Raw genomic sequence first — 18627 nt, 5'->3', positions numbered from 1 at the left:
TGACACTTAATAGGCTAGATGCACTTATTTTAGTGTATTTACATCTGTGTAATAATAAAAATAGAACCATGATGTGTGAGTACTGTAGCATGTAATAGTGAAATGGATAACTTGCATATTTAATTGCATAAAAATAAGCCCCATCTTCCAAGAACACAGTCTACTTGTTTATGCCACTCCACCATCTATTTAGACTATAGAAAAGGTCTCTAATATTTTAAAGCACTTTTGACTGCATATGGTACATTTCTATATACAACATAAATATATATGATATTGGTTTAGTGACTGTATACTGAAAATATTGCTGAGATTTCATTTAAGAGGAAGCTCTTTTTTCTTACTTCCTTCTTCCTTGACAATATCTCTTCAACTGATTCATTGTTCCTACCTGGACATGAACCATAATTATTTACTATATGATACTGAGCTATATCAGACTTATGATTCCTAGATACACTTTTCTTCATTTTCCAAACAGCAGTTTGAAGCACAGCAATACTTCTTGTGCTTCAGGTAAGCTTCAGTTTCTTTATTATTTTTTTTATAATTCAGAGTGAGGTAAAAATGCTAGCAATTGCATGTCACAGGATTAAAATTATCATTCTGTGAGTGAGGGAGTCCAAGTGTGTAGACAGAGGTAATATCTTTTATTAGCCTAACTGGTGTTCACTAGGGAAGAAAAATACACAAACCTTTAGGCTCACAAAGCTATCTGTACAGACATTCCTGAACAAACTTTGGTTTCCTGAAGTCTAGGGTTTTATCTAACTTGTATTTTTATGTGAATAGAATCATTAACATGTCTTTCATGTGAAACAGCTCCCATATGCAGATACTAATTTTGTAGTTTGTAATAGATATTTTATATGATTCACAGTCCCAAGTTTAACTTCCCAGACTATTCTATTTGTCTGTTATCACCCAATAATTAATGAAATATATTATCTAGAAGGACTGTGAGCTATTTTAGGCAAGATACTAGTTGGAATCTTAAATATTCACAATTTGTTCTCTTATCTTTTCCTTATAGACAAATTGGTGAGACCTTATATGGACTGTAAGGTGGGTGGGAAATTGGCTGACACACCAAGCTTCAGGAAATGTGATCAGCAATGCAAAGTCCAACTGGCAACTGGCAAATAGCAGCATCCCTCGGCAAGTTCATAGGCAATACCAAATTTGGGATAGTAGTCTATACACTGGCGGGCAGGGTCTCAGAGGGACCTCAACAGGCTGGAAATTGGGTCAACAAGAACCTTAGGAAGTTCAACAAAAGCAATTGCAGTCCCACATCTAGGATGGAATAAACCCCATTTGCCAGTACTGGCTGGAAAGCAGCTTGGCAGAAACAGACCTCAGGGTCCTAGTGGACAACAAATTGAACATGAATCAGCAACATGGCAGCCAGCCCCATCCTGGGTGGTACTAACAACAGGATAGCCAGCAGATGGAGGGAAGTGATCCTTCCCTTCTGTTTGGTGCATGGAAGACCGCATCTGGAGTGCTGCATCCAGATTTGGGCTTGTTCAAGATAGGCATTGATATATTGAAGTGAGACCAGCAGAGATTCACCAAGATGACCAGGGGCTAGAGCAGCTGATGTAGAAGGGGAGGCTGAAAGAACTGGACTTGTTCAGCCTTAAGAATAGAGGGTTTTGGGGGGAACTTGGTGCAGTCTCCAACTACCTAATGGGATGGTACAGAGACAACAGAGCCAGAGTCCTCTCAGAGGTGCACAGCAATAGAGTAAGAGGCATTGGACGCGAGATGGAGCACTAGAAAACTTGGTTAGCTATTATGAAAAATGTTTTTCCTGTGAGAGTGGTCAAATACTGGAACAGGTTGCTCAGAGAGGTGGTGGAGTCTTCATCCTTGGAGATACTTGGAACTCAACCAGACTTAGTCCTGAGCAACCTGGTATTAATTGGACCTGTCTTTGAGATGGACTAGATGACTGATTTTCAGAATTCCTGTCCAACTTAAATTACTCTATGGTAATATTTCTAAATATACTAATATAAGATAGTGACATTAATTTACTTCTTACCATCCAAAAGACACAAAGTGTTTAATTCTTCCATGGAAATACAGTGCACAAGAACATTTGCATGCTTCCAGAATGAATTGTGTGTTGTAAACTTCTGTGTCCTCCAGGCAGCTTGATTTTCTAGCTGACAGAAAATTAGGCTAATTTGCGGTGAAATTTTATTGACATTTAAACAGTTCTTCAGATGACAAAGTGACATATTCGGCAAAGTTTTTTTTAGACAATTACTAACAAGTTCCATCTTTAAATTTGCAAAAATATAAGTAATTTGTTAGCATATACTGATAACACATAATACTGTTGGTAAATTCTTGTAATCCGTGCAGTCCCTGTGTAAATCTCCTCAGTATGTATTTTTTTCCAGTTTAAGACTTTGTATTTTTCCTGTGTCTCCTCACTAGACTCCAAGGGTATAATTAATTATCTAGGAGGAGACCTTCTAAGCTTTTCATGGGAAAGCTAGATTGTCACTTAAATATAACTATTCAAATGTGAAATGCCCTACAGCAAAAATTAATGAACCTTTTTGCTCTTTAAGTAATGAAAAGGTTCAGTTGCATTACCTGTACAGCATTTTTACTGATGTTATTTCCCACAAACATAGTTGTCAAATGAATTATTCCAAAATTCTTCTTCATGAAATGGTCTTTGCAGTTTCCCATCAGAGTAGGCCTTGTGTCAATGATGCGTGAGTCAAAAAGAATGAAGTCAAGAGGAATTTCTAAGGGTAGTCATGCATGGAAGCAACTTGTGACAGAAGTGCCCAACCCACATAATCATCCTTAGTTCCTCTTTTTCAAACCAAAGGGAGCAAAGAGAGAAAAATCTCTATCTGTTATTACATTTCTTGGCACATTAAGTTGGTGTTACTTAAGTGATAAGTTTCGTAAGTATATGGGCTGAACAGGAAAGAAGGAAGGACAGTTGGTTTAGAGCAGGTTAGGATTTTTTTTAACAGTATAATTGCTTTCTCCCCTTTCTGTCCCTTGCTAGAAGCAAAGAAGCTCTAAAGCATCAAGGAAATCTCTTGTTTGAGGAAAAAAATTGAAAACAGGAAATTGCTTTTTTTAATAAGGACCTAAACTTTCAAGGCTTGTTGCTGAATCCTGTGATCATACTTCAGTGGCATTGTAGTTTCTAAATATTTTCTGTGCAAAGAAATTATATGTTATTGGGATTTGTGGTCTTCCTCCTCTTCAAGACTTTCTTTACAAAACAGTGATGAAACCTTGCAAAAGAGGAACAACTGTAAATTCAAATATTAGTTGTCTGAACATTCGTCAGTATTGCTGGGATACGATCTGCTACCTCTTACACTTTAGCTGTTATTTTCCATTTCAGTTATCCTTTCCTATGTTATCTAGTTCCAGCAAAAAAAGGAACGCTAACTCTACTCTACTGACATCTGCAAGATGGTCAGGTAAAATTCTTTTGCTCCTGGTGTATATTAATCAACTTCCATGTCTTCGGAAGACGTAACTCGGAGAGCATGACTTTCTAGAAAAAAATTATTACTTTTTGAAGAAGTGTTTATGTTATTATGTGTATGCCTCAATCAACTGTCAGTCTGTTGCACATTTACATAAAAAGAGATTTATACACAACAGTTTGAGTCTGTAACAGCCTGTCATCTTTCAAGGTTGTTCTCACTAAGGAGGTCTACTGAGGAAAGAATTTATCTCCCTGTTAACGTTACATTTAATAGAACACATGCCAGACTTTTTAGTGAGTCAAAGAAATGTATCCCTGGTATTTTCTTATACCGAAAAATATCAAGAATCTGTATTCATTCTCGACCTTTGAAAGTGAAACAAGTATCTCTAGAAGATCAAGTTTTGCTTAGTGTCTTTGGGCAATATTATCCCCTTCTTAAATTCCTAGGATTGATTGGGAACTCTTGACCTTTAAAACGCATACTTCTGTAGCTTAATTAAGGCAGTTACACTTTGGGTGTTTCAGCCTGAAGCTGGGCAGCACTCAGCAGCAGTGCAAGGCGCTAACTCTTGGGGGACAGCATCGCTAGCGGAAATGGACAGCAGTTGGGAATGACGCAAGAGTGAGCTGCGGGTATTGCAGGAGCTGGTACAGTAGGACAAGGGGGTGTGGCTCCACAGATGTCAGACCCTCTGCAGCTCTTGAAGCCCTCTGCTGACAGCACAAGAACCACCAACTTCATTCCACAGAGTTCATTTTGCAGAGTTCCCTGGGTTTCTTTCCTCACTGATGAGTTTTCCATAACAGTGAATGCCTTTTTTTTTTTTTTTTTTGAGAGAGAGAGAGATACAGACTCCTTTTTCTCAGGACATTGGAACTGGGTTTAAAAAAAAAAAAAAAAGGTGAATTTTAATCAGCTTACCCTTTAAAGGATGAAGGGGACAAAAAACCCCAGAAAATTTCATCGCCATGAAAGCAGGAAATGGCAGAAGTATTAAATGCAAAAAGTTAGAACTGATCACGAAATAGCTTTTACTCAGAAACTTACATGTTTTCATAGACTGTGTGCCCTTTTTGAAGATACTACAGAAATAACCACTGTAAAAAAGAATGTAGCTTTGACTGAAGCAATAGAATCAACTTTGTTTGACCATGAATAATTGAAGTCTTTGTGTTAATGCTTCTTTTAAAGAGTAGTGGATCAGTAAATGTAACTTAATTGCAGGAAAAGTCTTATGGATGGAATTTATGACTGTATTTCAATGAAAGTCTTTTCATTTTTCCTTTTGGTTAAATAGAAGGATTACTTAGATTATTCAGTGTTGCAGCTGAAATTGTTAGCAATTCCCAGTGCTCCTTTTATCGTGATTTTAGAGATACATATTGCAGCATGTAAGACTTTCTCTTTTGCTTTCTTACTCAGTTCTTTAGAAGAATTTGTTTAATTCTTCTAAAGAACTGAGTAAGAAAGCAAAAGAGAAAGTCTTACATGCTGCAATATGTATCTTTGTGCATTATCATACGGTAGAGCCTGGCAATGCAGTGCTTGACTTTTACGAGGCAGTTGTCATCTAGAATTTATATGCGGATTTTAAACAGGATTGTTACCTAAGTGAGTGGCCTTTTCTAAAAGAAAGAGTTGGAAATATTCCTACTGAGTTCCCTCGAAGACCTTGAGAGAGGGTTGTTTCTGTGCCCAAACTTTCTTGTGCTCGCCGTCACTGGTATAGTGCCACACACGCAGGAGACTTGTCACGCTACGTTTCGCAAGCCTGTGGTTTCCAAGCACAGAGCTCCCAGTGCCAGTGGAGCCGTGTAAACAGCGATTCACAAGCTGTCATCCAGAGCTATGTGTAAGATGTTCACACAAAAATTAATATCACTCATCTCTGATGAGTGATACTGCGGGAAGCATAAGCAAAGAAATACAAATACAATATTTTGGTGCAGTCTATTCACTTCCCACCTTTTCCTTCTCAGGGCTAAAATTATTTTAGCTTATAAATAAAATTCTAGCGAGTCTTCGTTCTTGGACATTGGAAAGGAAACATGCTGCAAGTCCTGCAGGGATGCTAAGTCCTTTCTTTCAGATACTTCATGAGAGAGCTTCTGTGTTCAGATCTCGGGTACTGACCAGACAACTCCTAAGAGATCATAAGGCACCACTTCTTACACATTAATCTCTATTTTATTAACTTATCACTTACATACTAAGTCCCCTAAATCCACTCAGTATGTATGAGTAAAGGAGTACGTGCCTGAAAGTAACAACGAGCAGTAAAGGGACTAATATGTCAGTGACTTGAGTCTTACTCAATTAGCACATTCCTCGTCATTTCTTTCATTATTGCAGTAATTAACTTTGCAGAATTGCGTTTGTTCCATTCAGCAGGGAATGGAGAACAATAACAGTGTTTATCAACAGCAGGAGGGAGCTTACCTTTCTTTCTCAACCGGGTAAAATCTCTGCCGGCTAATCTCCATGCACAGCCAGGGTGCCCTCCTACACAATGGAGACCGTCTGAAACCTCCCTTAGGGAAAACTCAGTGAGCTGATTAGATCTGTTGTCAATGAAAACCAAATACCCGATCCTATGAAATATAGCGGTTTTTCATTCTGACGTGCCATTTCAAATCTGTACAGGCTGAAACCTTTGTCAAATAGTTTTACACCATGATAGTAATTCTGAGATAGCTGAATGACTTAAAAACTGTTAGAGTGTTTTCAATCCATTAAACTCTGTGAAATTACAAAGAAACAAACTGTGTAAAGTTCTTACATTTCCAGCTGTAGTAACATCAAGAATCTTTGATAATTCACTATTATTCTTTTCTAGTTGTAAACTGAAATATTATATAGAAATACAAATACATTTCTAACATAAATGTTTAAGTTGCTTTTGATTATGAATGAAATGGCAATAAAATATCTTGAAATAAATATAAAGGTTACTGTATTGCATGATCTTCATGGGCTTGTCCGATCTACTGTCCTGTCTCCAAGAATTGTCAGGTTCATGACAGAAAATGCAAACTCGCCATGGGCCAACAGTGGACAGCACCACATTTCCTGTTTTGAATGATAGCCCTAGTTTTCATTAAAATACACAGTATCTTCAATATGCAAGCTTTCAGATTCACTGGATGTTTCTGGAAACAGGAATTCCTGACCCACCTTCTCAGCTATGTTTTTCTATTATCCTTTCATGTAAGAGATTTTCTGTGGTTTTTATTCTTATCACTCCTGTCTAATTTCTGAAAACATAAAGATGTAACTGTAAGGTTCTTAAAACTGTGGTTTGGTGCCACCAAATCACCTGGATTGGAAGTGCTGCCGTGGAGGTACCAAAAGTACAGCTACGCCTGCGTTCTCAGTGACCACCTAGACTTGTCCTAGTCGTGACAACACCAAGTCCTACTGCTACATAGACGGCAGTACTAACAGTGCTTCACTCTGTATGAAATATGAATTATTTGGTTTGGTAATAAGAAAAAGTATGAGCCTGAACATGTATTTCTTGGAGCAGAAACTGGAACCCAGTCTGAACAGAACCGGCAAGGCTATTGGCTTCACAGTGCTCTATAGTCATTACGCTGCTTCCACAGGAAACGCAACGATGCCATTTCCTTCAAGTGGAGGATAGGATTGAATTTGATCACTCCCGGTGAGTGTTCACAGAAGTCAACTTTAGGCAAGATAATGATGGGAGCATTTCTGAAGAAAGGAGTGACCTTCAGACCTTCAGCTTTGGAAAGAAACGGCCAAGACAAAATTCTGAGCTCCCAGTCTATTAGCTTGAAGCACCTCCTACAGACTACATAAAGCTCCTGTGTACTGACAGGGTACTGAATTTAATATATGCCTCTTCCTTCTTCATTTTCTGATGTCTACTTTAAAAATATCAGGTTTATAGGGGTTTTTTATCCCATTCTTAAGCACCTAACTTCATGAAATAATACGGAACTTTGGACAAATCTTGAGAGAGTATGGATCCCATGACTACTTCAACACTCAACTTTGCAAAGGTTAGCACTTACTTTTCAGTTATAGATTGCTGGTAAGAGTAGATTTAATCCAATAAAGGAAATTATGGGGCCATAACATTTGATGGAGGGCGGATATTTAAAAATATAATGCATTAATGTTTAACAAAGTATTTGTAAAGGGGAATTCCTTAAGTTGCATAATTCACTGTGAACAGGCAACTTCTTTGGCTATTTGGCTATTACTTAGCTTTCCGTGAGCACTGCTTTCACTCCTGCATTCAGAGGAGAGGGAAGCAGGCATTGCATCACACTGTCTCTCAGTGTGATGTTTTTGAAAGAAACACCAACATGAGACTAGTTTAATGGTACCACAATGTCCTTGGCATAAAGAACATAGAGATTTTTTTGTTTTTAAATTAGATAGCAGGAAAGCTTATTGCCACTGCTTCATACTATAAATAACATCACCTGGATTGGAAGTGCTGCAATGGATCATTGCAAAATGCTTCTGCTGATAGAACACAATGGACCAAGCTGGTCTAACCTACTGTGATTAATAAGTATCTCACGGGTGAATTTCACTATGTTCAAATAATTGTTTTAATGTAAGATTCAAAATAACAGGGATGGATGCAGATGCGGTATTGATGAAAGACAGTTTGTGTAATTGCAACCTGCTCTGTGCACATGCTCTGGCAATGCTAACATGAAGCAAAAGGAAGAGTTAACATCTTTTTTGTCCCTTCCACTTTTACTTCTTTCCCTTTTCAGCGCAGTCATATCTGAATACGAAACTTAACATTTGAAAAACTGTAGTGCTGCATGGTAAAACACTTTAAAACATGTAGAACAAGACATGATTTTTATCCTGGTCCTGCCAAAATATATGTTTTAATATTAGTTTGTTTCTCCAGTGCAATGAAATACAGGGGGTTTTTTCCACAGGTTACATGCAGTTATGTAGTATCTTATGCCTATTTGTACCCGATACCGTGTGCCAGATTTATGAATCATTAGGCCTTACTCTTGAATTGCGCAGAAGCAAGATTTTCTAATCTCTAAAAAAAGCTTGGTATTTTATTACTCTACCAAGTTATCAATATGCAATCTAGACAGAAAGAAGCCCCGTTTTGTTAAAAGATTGAATCAACTTTTCCTCTCCTTTATCTTATTTATATCTTTCAAGCAGCACGGGGATTAAGACGCGTCGTTAACGTCTTGCCTCATCCAACTTGCCACAGTAGTTACGAGTTCATGCGTAAGCGAGCTCCATAGCTTAACTAAGCATGTTATGAACCGGTCAGGTAATGGGCTATACATTAATGAACTGCAGTTTTCCATACCATAACACAATAGACATAGACCAAGCTTTCATTAAGTCATCAGCAACAAGAATACTTATGGGTCAACTGTGAACATTCTAATACATAAATATTTTTATCTAGAGCTGTTCTAGTAAAGAAAATATTAACTATCATTAAAATGGGGAAAGGTTTTTAATCTGGTCTCTCATTCTGAAAGTAAACATTTCTTTTACTTATTTAATTATTTATATATTTCAAAAGCATTTTCAAAAAGAAATTATGAAAAAATGAGCTTTAAAAAAATTATTAGTATATTACAAGTGGAAACGAGCTAACCTGGTTGTAACATATTATTGCAATTTAAATCTCTCTTTTTTTGGAAAATAGTATCCTTAATTATCTGAATAAATGAGTATCCTTAAAAAAAGTGTAGAATGAAGCTGGATTGAATATTTTACCAAATATTGTGTTGCATGTTTTTCCAGTATGTTTTGTAGAAAACAATTTGAGTAACACTTGAAGCTGCAAGTCCCAATATGTTATCATGTTGTTCTCACTGAAAAATTATTTACTTCTGTTGATCAGGCTCTAAATATTTTCAGAAAGGCAGAAAATAATGAGGAAAAAAGCAACATTGAGTTAACTATGTTGTATATTATTTAACATAATCTACTACTTAATGTATGCCTGAGAACTGAAATTAAAAACATTCTAAAGGACTTGGAAATTGAATGGATCTGCAACTCATGGGAATAATATAGTTAGCTAAACTACGGTGAGATCTGTAATACTGTCCCATGTCATTAGACATTCATCTTGTATAACATTTGATTTGACTTTTTTTTTTTTTAAATGGACACCTTGCTTAGGTTACTTGTTTGAGAAGAGGGACATTTCTGCATGCATGCATTTGGATAAATGTATGTCAGTTGTAAATACCTATCGTGAATAGACATTTGAGTCATCACCGATAACCACTGTCATTTTTCTCCTATCATCTTATTTCTAGATTCTTCCAGTGTTGGCAAATTGGTCATTTTATGACTATGCCTTACCTAAGTAAATGAAACTAGACAAACTGTGTGGAGACAGTTGCTTCCTTGATGGGAGGAGTTCACCATGAGGCAAATAGAAACCATGAAGGGGGATGCAGCTGTGCCTTTTCATTACAGTACACAATTAGAAATACAGAAATTTCCCCATCCAGCAAGATGAATATTGTCACCAACTCTGTAAGCCCCCAAGTGAACAGGAAATAGGACTCGTGTGCAGCCACATTTTATCAAGGCTGATCAGGTTTCTCATAGTGGAGGACTGGAGACTCTAAGCTTGGTAGTGTTTGGCTCATTCATCTTTCTTATCAGTCAACTAAGACCTTGTGATGGCCACAAAATGCAGCAGATGTTCTGGTGAGTTTTTAGCTTCACTGGTGAGTCCAAATACATGCTCTCACTTTGGAGTTTTGACTAAGATCGGGATTTTAAACATTCTCATCACAAAATGCCATTCCTCTTCTATGGTGTTCTTGGGATGCAAAATCAAGTACACCTTCAGAAGCTTTCATGGGAAGCACCTTTCAAACTCTTGACTTACCTTTCTACTGTGGCCTGAGGTAGGTTTTTGTGATCTCCACTTTGCTGTTAACCCTCCTGACAAGTGACATCCAGTTATTCAGCTCACCGTTGAAAGATTTTTTATGTGTCTCCAGTGGAGGTCAAACATCACTTAGTCTTGAGGCAGATGTGGAAAACAGTACTTGCTATTGACATTTTTTTAAATTACTTGCTAGTTCCTTAACTTCCTCTTTTTTTTTAAAAAAAGGTCAATCAGGCTATCAGGATATGTTGAAAAATGTAATGGTCATCTGAGTTATTACCCTTATCATTAAGGAAGAGAGAACCCTGTCATAATTTTAATATCCTCTGACTGACTGAAAATTCTCCTTTTGCTGCTGCTGCAGCTGTTTTGGATAGCAGAAGGGCTGGTTCCTTCCTACCGGGTTTTTTTCTCCCCAGGGGCATACTGTTTAGATGGACCGGAGACACTGCCTCATTCTTTGGGCTCCTTTGAGTTGAGGTGGCTCCTCTGAACAGATCATGGAATTGGGGTGCACAACATCAACAATGAAGCAAGAAAAACACATTACCAGTTTACTTAAATCGGGAATTTCTGAGCTATGGTGCATATGCCATTAGAGCTCGATAAGCTGCTTCAGAGTCATTCTCAAATACTAACAAAAAAGATCCATCGGAACATAAACAATAATACTCAAGCAACCTCACTTTGGGAGACTGATCAGGATTGAAATTGTCTAGATTTAACTCCAGCCATTCAATCTCCAACCTTGATAGATCTTTACCTGATAGCTCAAAGAATCCATTCTCACAGTTTCTGCTCTATTTGTATTGCAACAGAAGTTTTAAGTGTGTACTGAACAGGTCCTTCTAAACAGCTATCAGTCTGTGAGCTTGTCCCCATGAACTACTAGGACTCCTCAAGAGGTAACTAAGAAAAGCAAGCCTGTTGGTAATAAGTTTAAATTCGTTGTGCAAGCTTTTTTATTTTTAATGAAGAAAAAAAAGGGGGGGGGCATAAGTAGGAAAGACAGAAAATGGCATTCTTAAAATGAGCGCCTCAAGTTTACTGCATGGTCAACACAGGAGTCAGGCCTTCGGGAGGAAGCAGTGTCTGCCTCCATCTGGAGGCCTAGCCCTCTCTGTTGGCCGCGCACGGACTATTTCAGCAGACACTACAAATGGGTGTAGGCTCAACCACTAAGTGTGAGAGAGTGGATTTCACCCCCTCTTGAACTGTGGGTGCTCAAAAAGATTGAGCATTTTGGTAAAACACTCTCACCAGTGCCAGTTACAGTATAACAGCTCTACATGAGGTTCACCTGTTTCGACATCTCAGATTTACATCCTTCTTGGCCACCGGAGGAATCATCTTGAGCTAAGTAGCCATTGTTAAGCCCAGAACCTTTTCACGTCGTCATATATATCTATATTGGAAGATCTATACTTTAGCAGCATCCAACATACCAAGGAATCCAGGGATTTGTTGTTTCAGTAGACAGATTTCCCATCTTCATTATTTATTTCTCCCTCACGCTTCATCTCCTCAGCAAAAATGACGAGTTATGTATTCTTTAAAAAAGGTAAATAGCTTGTTGTTAAAAAACAATCCCCTTATACACCAACCCAGCAATATTCCATTTGAAAAAATTGAGACTTTTGAATTAGGAATTTTAGTCACAAATGTCAATCTGAATCAAGTGATACCCTTTACAAAGATGTGTTTTGCATAAACTCTTATCTCTTGTGACCAGCTTTATTCAAAGATAGTTCAACAAGGTCTTGTTTTTCATAAGCACATATTGAGTGGCAGAAATTATATTATCTTTCTATTTTAATAAATCCCCACATTGACTATTCACATTAAGCTGCTCAAATTAACGGCACAATGCAAATTTATAATTACCTGCATCATTTAATTTAAATTTTCTTTTAAGTATTTGTTCTAATTCTAGCTTTCTAAACAGTCTTCTGGAACATGTCTAATATTCTAACAATTACTGAATATTAATCCTGAAAGCTCACTGACCAGCTCTTTTAAAATTCTTAGTGTGAAGTTATCCAGACATACTCATCTAAGACCATTAATAGTAGCTTTTTTAATATGCTCTTGAATTACAGTTGAAATGGAAAATATTTTGTCATTATCATATGATACAAATACATTACCTACTCTTTTCCCAAATACAGCACAGGAATATTTAGCATGTTTTTTTCTCCTTGCTTATCAACAGCTCTATGTCTTTTGTCTAAAAACAGACAATTGTTAGAGTTCTTAATCCATTTCATGGACTTTTTTTAGATGTTCTTTTCAATGCGGGTCATTGACTTCTTAGGCATCTTTCTTCCATTTTTCCATAATCACTGCCATCAAAGTTGTATTTGCTGTTATTAGTTCTCTTCCCAGCTGTTGAGTATCTATAATTGTAACTGCTTTACAAAATGCCCTCTAAAGAAGCAGAAGGAAAAAGGTTCTTTTGAGGAAGGGGTGTTTTGTTTTGACTAGCTTCTGTGGGATTGTAGACTTTGAGGACTCTACTCACCTCACTCAGACTCTGCCTAATTATTCACTGGTCACTGCTTAAGCCTACTATTTATTTCAGCTTTGTCAAATTAGCCCTTTTCAAACACCAAGTCGGTATCTTTTTCTTTCAGTCCCTTCTGCCAATCACAGATGGTATGATTAAATAATCATTTTGGGATATCCACCAAAAGTTTCCCTTTTTTTGTCCAGTTCTCAGATCTAATAATTATAAACTCGTCTAGTGCAGAATTCTCCTGTGTCGGATGCAAGATTGTTTGAGTACAGCGACTACCACTTAATTTTAGAAATTGTGAAGACATTAGCACCAGCAGCGTGAGCTCTCCTGCTTCACCACCAAGGGTATAGCTACACGACACAATGAAATTTAGGTTCCTACCCTTGCTCTGAATAAGGCAGTTCAGGTACTGCAGGGAACATAGCCATGCAGGGTCACTAGCTTCTCTGGAGAGAGCCAGCGTGATCTCTCCGGGTCTCTGCAGTGCTCCCAGTATCGCAATAAGCAGCACGCTGTACCCTGCAGATATTATTCTCAAAAGTCCCCAGGACCTTCTTTCTGCACATTATAGGCAATTGATGAAGGAGCTTATCCTTTCTTCCCCTGCTTGAAAGAACGCGGTGAAGGAATGTTTTCTGACCACATCCCTTAATTATTTTTTCCTCTCAACATCAGGATTTAGTTCCAAATGAGTATTCACTGTCCTACCTCATTATGCTCCTCAGGGTTGTTAAACAAGTAGCATGTCATCGCTTTAATGCCCTCCTAGCTTGTCCAGCCAGACCATCCCCTCCGCCACATCCGAGCCTGTAAAAGCTCCATCTCCCAGCTGGGGGACCAGTATTTCACAAAACCCAAACCACTATATGTTATTTCTCTAATCAGGAGATTTCAGCCAAAACATGCAAGTATGGCAGTTTTACAGTTAGCGTTTGTTAACAAATTTTCAGCATAAATGCTCTGGAGCCAAAAATGCTTTCTTTAGTAGTAAAGAATGTGGGTTTGTCTCATATATTCAAGCAGTTAAACATCAACGTAGGACCACCCATTGCTAACAAATGCTGCCAAGGGCATAAAGCGGGCAGCCTCCATGTTGCACAGGGGAGGCAGAAGAAAAGAGTGGTGGTGGCTCCCACCAAACTTCCAAGTGACAGGCAAACTGCCCTTCCAAACATCGTGAATGTTATTTTCTAAGTACGCATTTTAATTACTCTTGTGTAATTACCCCCGTGTACAAATTTCCATCTGTGCTAATAGTACATAAATAATTAAATGACATGCTTAAGGAGCATGCTGTTGGAGCTTCTGGCCCTACTGTGCAACAAGTCAGAGCTGAGCAGCTGTATGACAACGGATGAAAATACAGGAAACACTTGTCTCTTAAAGCTGAGTCAGTGACCTGTTGTTCTCAGAAAGGCCTGTTGTAATATACAGCCTCCAGTTCAGATGTATGTTAAACCTACAGAGGTTAAAAAAAATGGGACTGTAAACAATAAAAGATTGTTCTGTACTCCGTCTTCTCAGATGGGCTGAAAATATTTGAAATGTACCTGAAACCGAGAAATAAGAGGCTGTTACCTCAAGTTATTAAGACTCCTTAAAATCTGAGTAAAGATTGGGTTCAGCTACTGAGTAAGATGTCTTGTTTCCTCCAGACAGGTTGATGATTCTTAATCCAAGAATTCAAGTAATGAGCAGTTGAAGTTTCCATCTTGAAGCATCTGTTCCGCCAAGTCAGCACTGGCCTTGATAAATAGCAAATCAGACTGATGCACGCAAGTGTATACACACATGCTCGAGTTAAACTTGAGCGAAAATACTTGAACAGCTCTCTGCATAGACAGATTTATATAATTAATCTGTAATTAGGCTTTATACAGTGCAGACTGACTCAGTCAGGTCAAAACACAGAAAATGCAGACATGGTAGGATCTTTACCTGTTGCTGAAAAAAAAAAAAATTCAAAGGTTATTTGTGGGTAAGTTTACATACCTTCACTCAGTTGTCACAAACCTTCACTGCTATTCTAACTTACTCACCTTGCAGTGGAAGACAAATATGTTTAGCTAAAGGATAAAAACAAACCACAAGTACAACTGCATCTGGGTGCTTTTAGTAATCTTAGTAAACTTCAAGCACAACTTTAAAAGTTTTGCCTAATTTTTAACTGTGCAAAAGAGTACACCACTCATTTTATAAATATAAAGTCTGTACCAAGCTTTGCAATGGTGACTCTCCCTTGGCCTGTAGAATAAAAGAATTGATTGGTTTGCACGTTTTATACCTTTATATTCTAAAAACGTGTCAAATACAGTTCTCTGATGCTGGAGTCACTCTGATGAGGAGTTTTCTACCTGAGATGATGTGCACATTCAATTCCAGTGACAAGGAATGCCAAGCTAGTTCACGAAGGTAAGCTCTTCACTCCCTGCAGCGCGACAAAGAAATCCTGAGGGACTCCACTGGGAATGGGAAGGTTTACACAACTGTCCTAGGGTATACAGGGGGGCTGGCAAAACGAAAACTCACTTTCTGTCCATGCTTCACCACAAAACCTTGTCCAAAGGGAACCAGAGGTATTTTCCTGATTGTAAGACTTTGCACACCAGAGCAGAAAGGTGGAACTGGATCACTACCGAAATACTAAGAGCGGAAAGAAGTCAAGATGAAGTGTATTTTTATTCAAAATGCCAGGCTGAACTAATTAGGGAGTGCCATTCATTATCTCAGGAAGAATATCCTCTTCTCCCTAGGGTCCATCACAGTATTTTTGGTCAAGTGAAATGAAAAATGAGAACCGGGCTGGCCTTTGCGTAAACAAAGGGAACACCTCTCTAAGCTAATCCTGAAATGGCAACAGATAAAGGTACACAGCAATAGACTATCGTTTCATGATTTTCCACATTCACTTTAACAGAAAGTCACCCTGCTACATTCCTCGTTGTGGTGGTGCTGTATTATATAGCGCAAGTGGCATTTGCAAAGCCTGTCATGAGTTAAGATGGTACTTCGTGGCTACTGCAATCCTGGTTTGAGTGGAAAGTTGGAATGAGAAAAATAATTACTTTCTTGAGGTAAAAGAATCACAATGGCTCTCTTTTGAAAGTCAAAAGTAAGAAGAGAAACCATTTCTTCCCTTGGGAAGATAGAGTTTAATGGGTGGCCAAAAGTACAGGCGGCTACTGATTTTGCAAGAAGAAAATTTATTTCCACTTCTCTATTAAGTTTACATGAAGAAATGAGGTAGGCATTTGCTGACTCAGAAGGGGCCTCCAAATGTACTAAAAACTCCTCAAATTATTATCAGACATCTTCCTATAGGTTCAAGTCCGGCTCAGTTCAGCTGAGGTCCTCAGGTTTCCCTCACCTCATCATTACGAAACATCTTGTCCACGACTTTCCACCCCTTCCCTGCCCCTCCAAATAACGCACGTGCCGGTACCCGTAAACTCTGGCCCTTCTCCTCCCCACCAGGACAGCGGAACGCAAGTACTTTCCCTAAGAGGTACGTCTGGCAGAGCCGATGAGTTAGGGAAGCAAGGAGCCCGTCTCCGTCCATCCTGTCCCCCCACCCACCCAGCCTGAACTCCCTTGCTCCCAACCCCTCTCCCACAAGGCAGTGCTGTGCTCCACCACCGCCAAGCTCCGACCGCCTGGGACTTGACATTTGTTCTTGTTTTCTCCTGTCTCCCCTAATGGGTGTAGCACTACTAAGCGATGAGGAATGCACAGAACAAGAGAGTTCAAAGTAATTGAGCCTACATTCATTCAGAAAGCCTGGATCCTTGCCCGCGCAGAACCTGGAGCATTTACGTGCTTTCAGAAAGTTTAACCCTTTTCCATTGAACTCTTTTGAGCGCAGAGCGTTGCGCTTCTCTCATCAGTGACCAAAGACGCTGGGTGTCCTTCACGTATCCAGCTCTAGGTGCTCACCACTCAACGTTTTATTTCTCCTTTTCACTCTGCGGGACAGTAACGTTAAGACCTTGAGTTGTCATGTTTTTATAAGATGCTCAGGGAACTGAGTTGCAGAGGAATGACAACTTACCCTAACCCCTGAATGCTTCTGCCGAAAGTCTGTCTTACACAAACAGAACTGTGCTGGGTTTTAAAAGGGCTTACTTCTTTTTTCTGCTGCAAATTTGTCTGTTAAGATGTAAACTCACCTCTAACTCTGCAAAATCAGTGAAGAAACAGAAACAGAAACATTCCAAAATGACTAAAACTGTAAACTTGTATTTTTTTTTTTCTGATTATTAATTCTGAACAAACTCTTGTTTCAATTTAGTTTAGGAGATTGTTAGTTGGCAGCTTATTACTGACTTTAGATTGGTACATAAAAATTATTTGTTCAAAGAAGTATAAGATCTAATAACAACGGAAATTCTTAAAACAGGTTAGCAAATAATTTTTTTGTCTGGATCTAAGCATTCATTTAGACTATCTAGAGGCTAAACAGTGCAGCGCTGTGTAGGTCAGATAAGCAGCAAACCTGAGCAGGAACAAGAGTTGATCTGACTTGCCTGTTTAATTGCTAGCGACAGTAGAAATGCTGAAATTAAAAAAAAAAAAAAAATCAGCCTTTAAAAATTATATGCTTTTTAGTAATCTTCCATTGACTATTGCTTGACAAAAGACTGTAGGACTGGGCCCATCATTAGCACAAAAACATGGTGATGGGATTGGATTTGTTTACCTGCAGTTCAGGCCTAATTATATCCTTTTTAAAAAAAATTAAAACACATTCAGAGCCACTTCTGAAAATGTTTTAGTATACACAGAGCTTTACTCAGTGATACTGTGCAAATTAACCTGCCAAAGCATTTGCCAGAGCAGGCCCTGTATAAAATGTACATATCTAAGACAAAGCAAAACAAAAAAACAATTTTGAAATTATCTGTTTATCATTCATTTAATCAGATGGAGGTAAAACATATAATTAAAGTATGCAAGTCTCAGAAACATTTCAGCTACTACAGCCATACAATTTACATAAATGTCTGAAAGTTACTAGTATACGCGCTACAATCATATGCTGCCGAGCCCTATAGGAGAATTACAAATGAATTAAGTTCCAGACAGCATAGTGCAGTATTCCTAGTTTTGCATTTTTAAAGCTGTTACAGAGCAGTTTATACTAAACTTGTCATTTCAGAGGGTCAGAAACGTAGTTCAAAGCCTAACTGTGCTGAAATAGGCTACATGAAGGGCATTCAAAAAACATAGTTTGAAGCCTAACCCTAAACTAGGGTTATGTGAAGGGCATTCACAGAAAAACAAAACATGATTTTAAAATCTGTTCGTTAAAACACCTGTTTCTAGGCTAGAACGGGGAAAGAAATGCCAGCGGTGAGCCTTTGGAAATGGACACTGAAGTCGCATGTTGTATGAACGCGAGTGTTAGTGTCGGATGGAAATTAGCCTGCATGACTTTAAATAAATGCTACGCTGACGGGAGTAGCCGGATCCATGTTAGTAATAACAAGCATCAACCGGCTACATATTGCTAAACAGACAGTTTGTGCAAAGAAATGTTAGGCTGAATTCTTTCCTGGTTCTGTAATTAGCTTTCTGCATGCAGGCTCTGAGACATCCTACTTGCCGTGGACTGGAAGGCAAAAGGGAGAAGTGCCAGGTTGACCAGAAAAATGCTTTTTTACTTTTAAGAAAAGAGCCTTCTCTGTAAATAACAGGGGATAAATGCGGGGAGGGGGAGGTTGCCAACATTTCCGCAGATT

This window comes from Grus americana, chromosome 1 (assembly GCF_028858705.1).
Source record: "Grus americana isolate bGruAme1 chromosome 1, bGruAme1.mat, whole genome shotgun sequence".
Classification (NCBI taxonomy): domain Eukaryota; kingdom Metazoa; phylum Chordata; class Aves; order Gruiformes; family Gruidae; genus Grus; species Grus americana.
The sequence above is the reverse complement of the archived record's forward strand: the minus strand, read 5'-3'. Positions refer to the sequence as shown.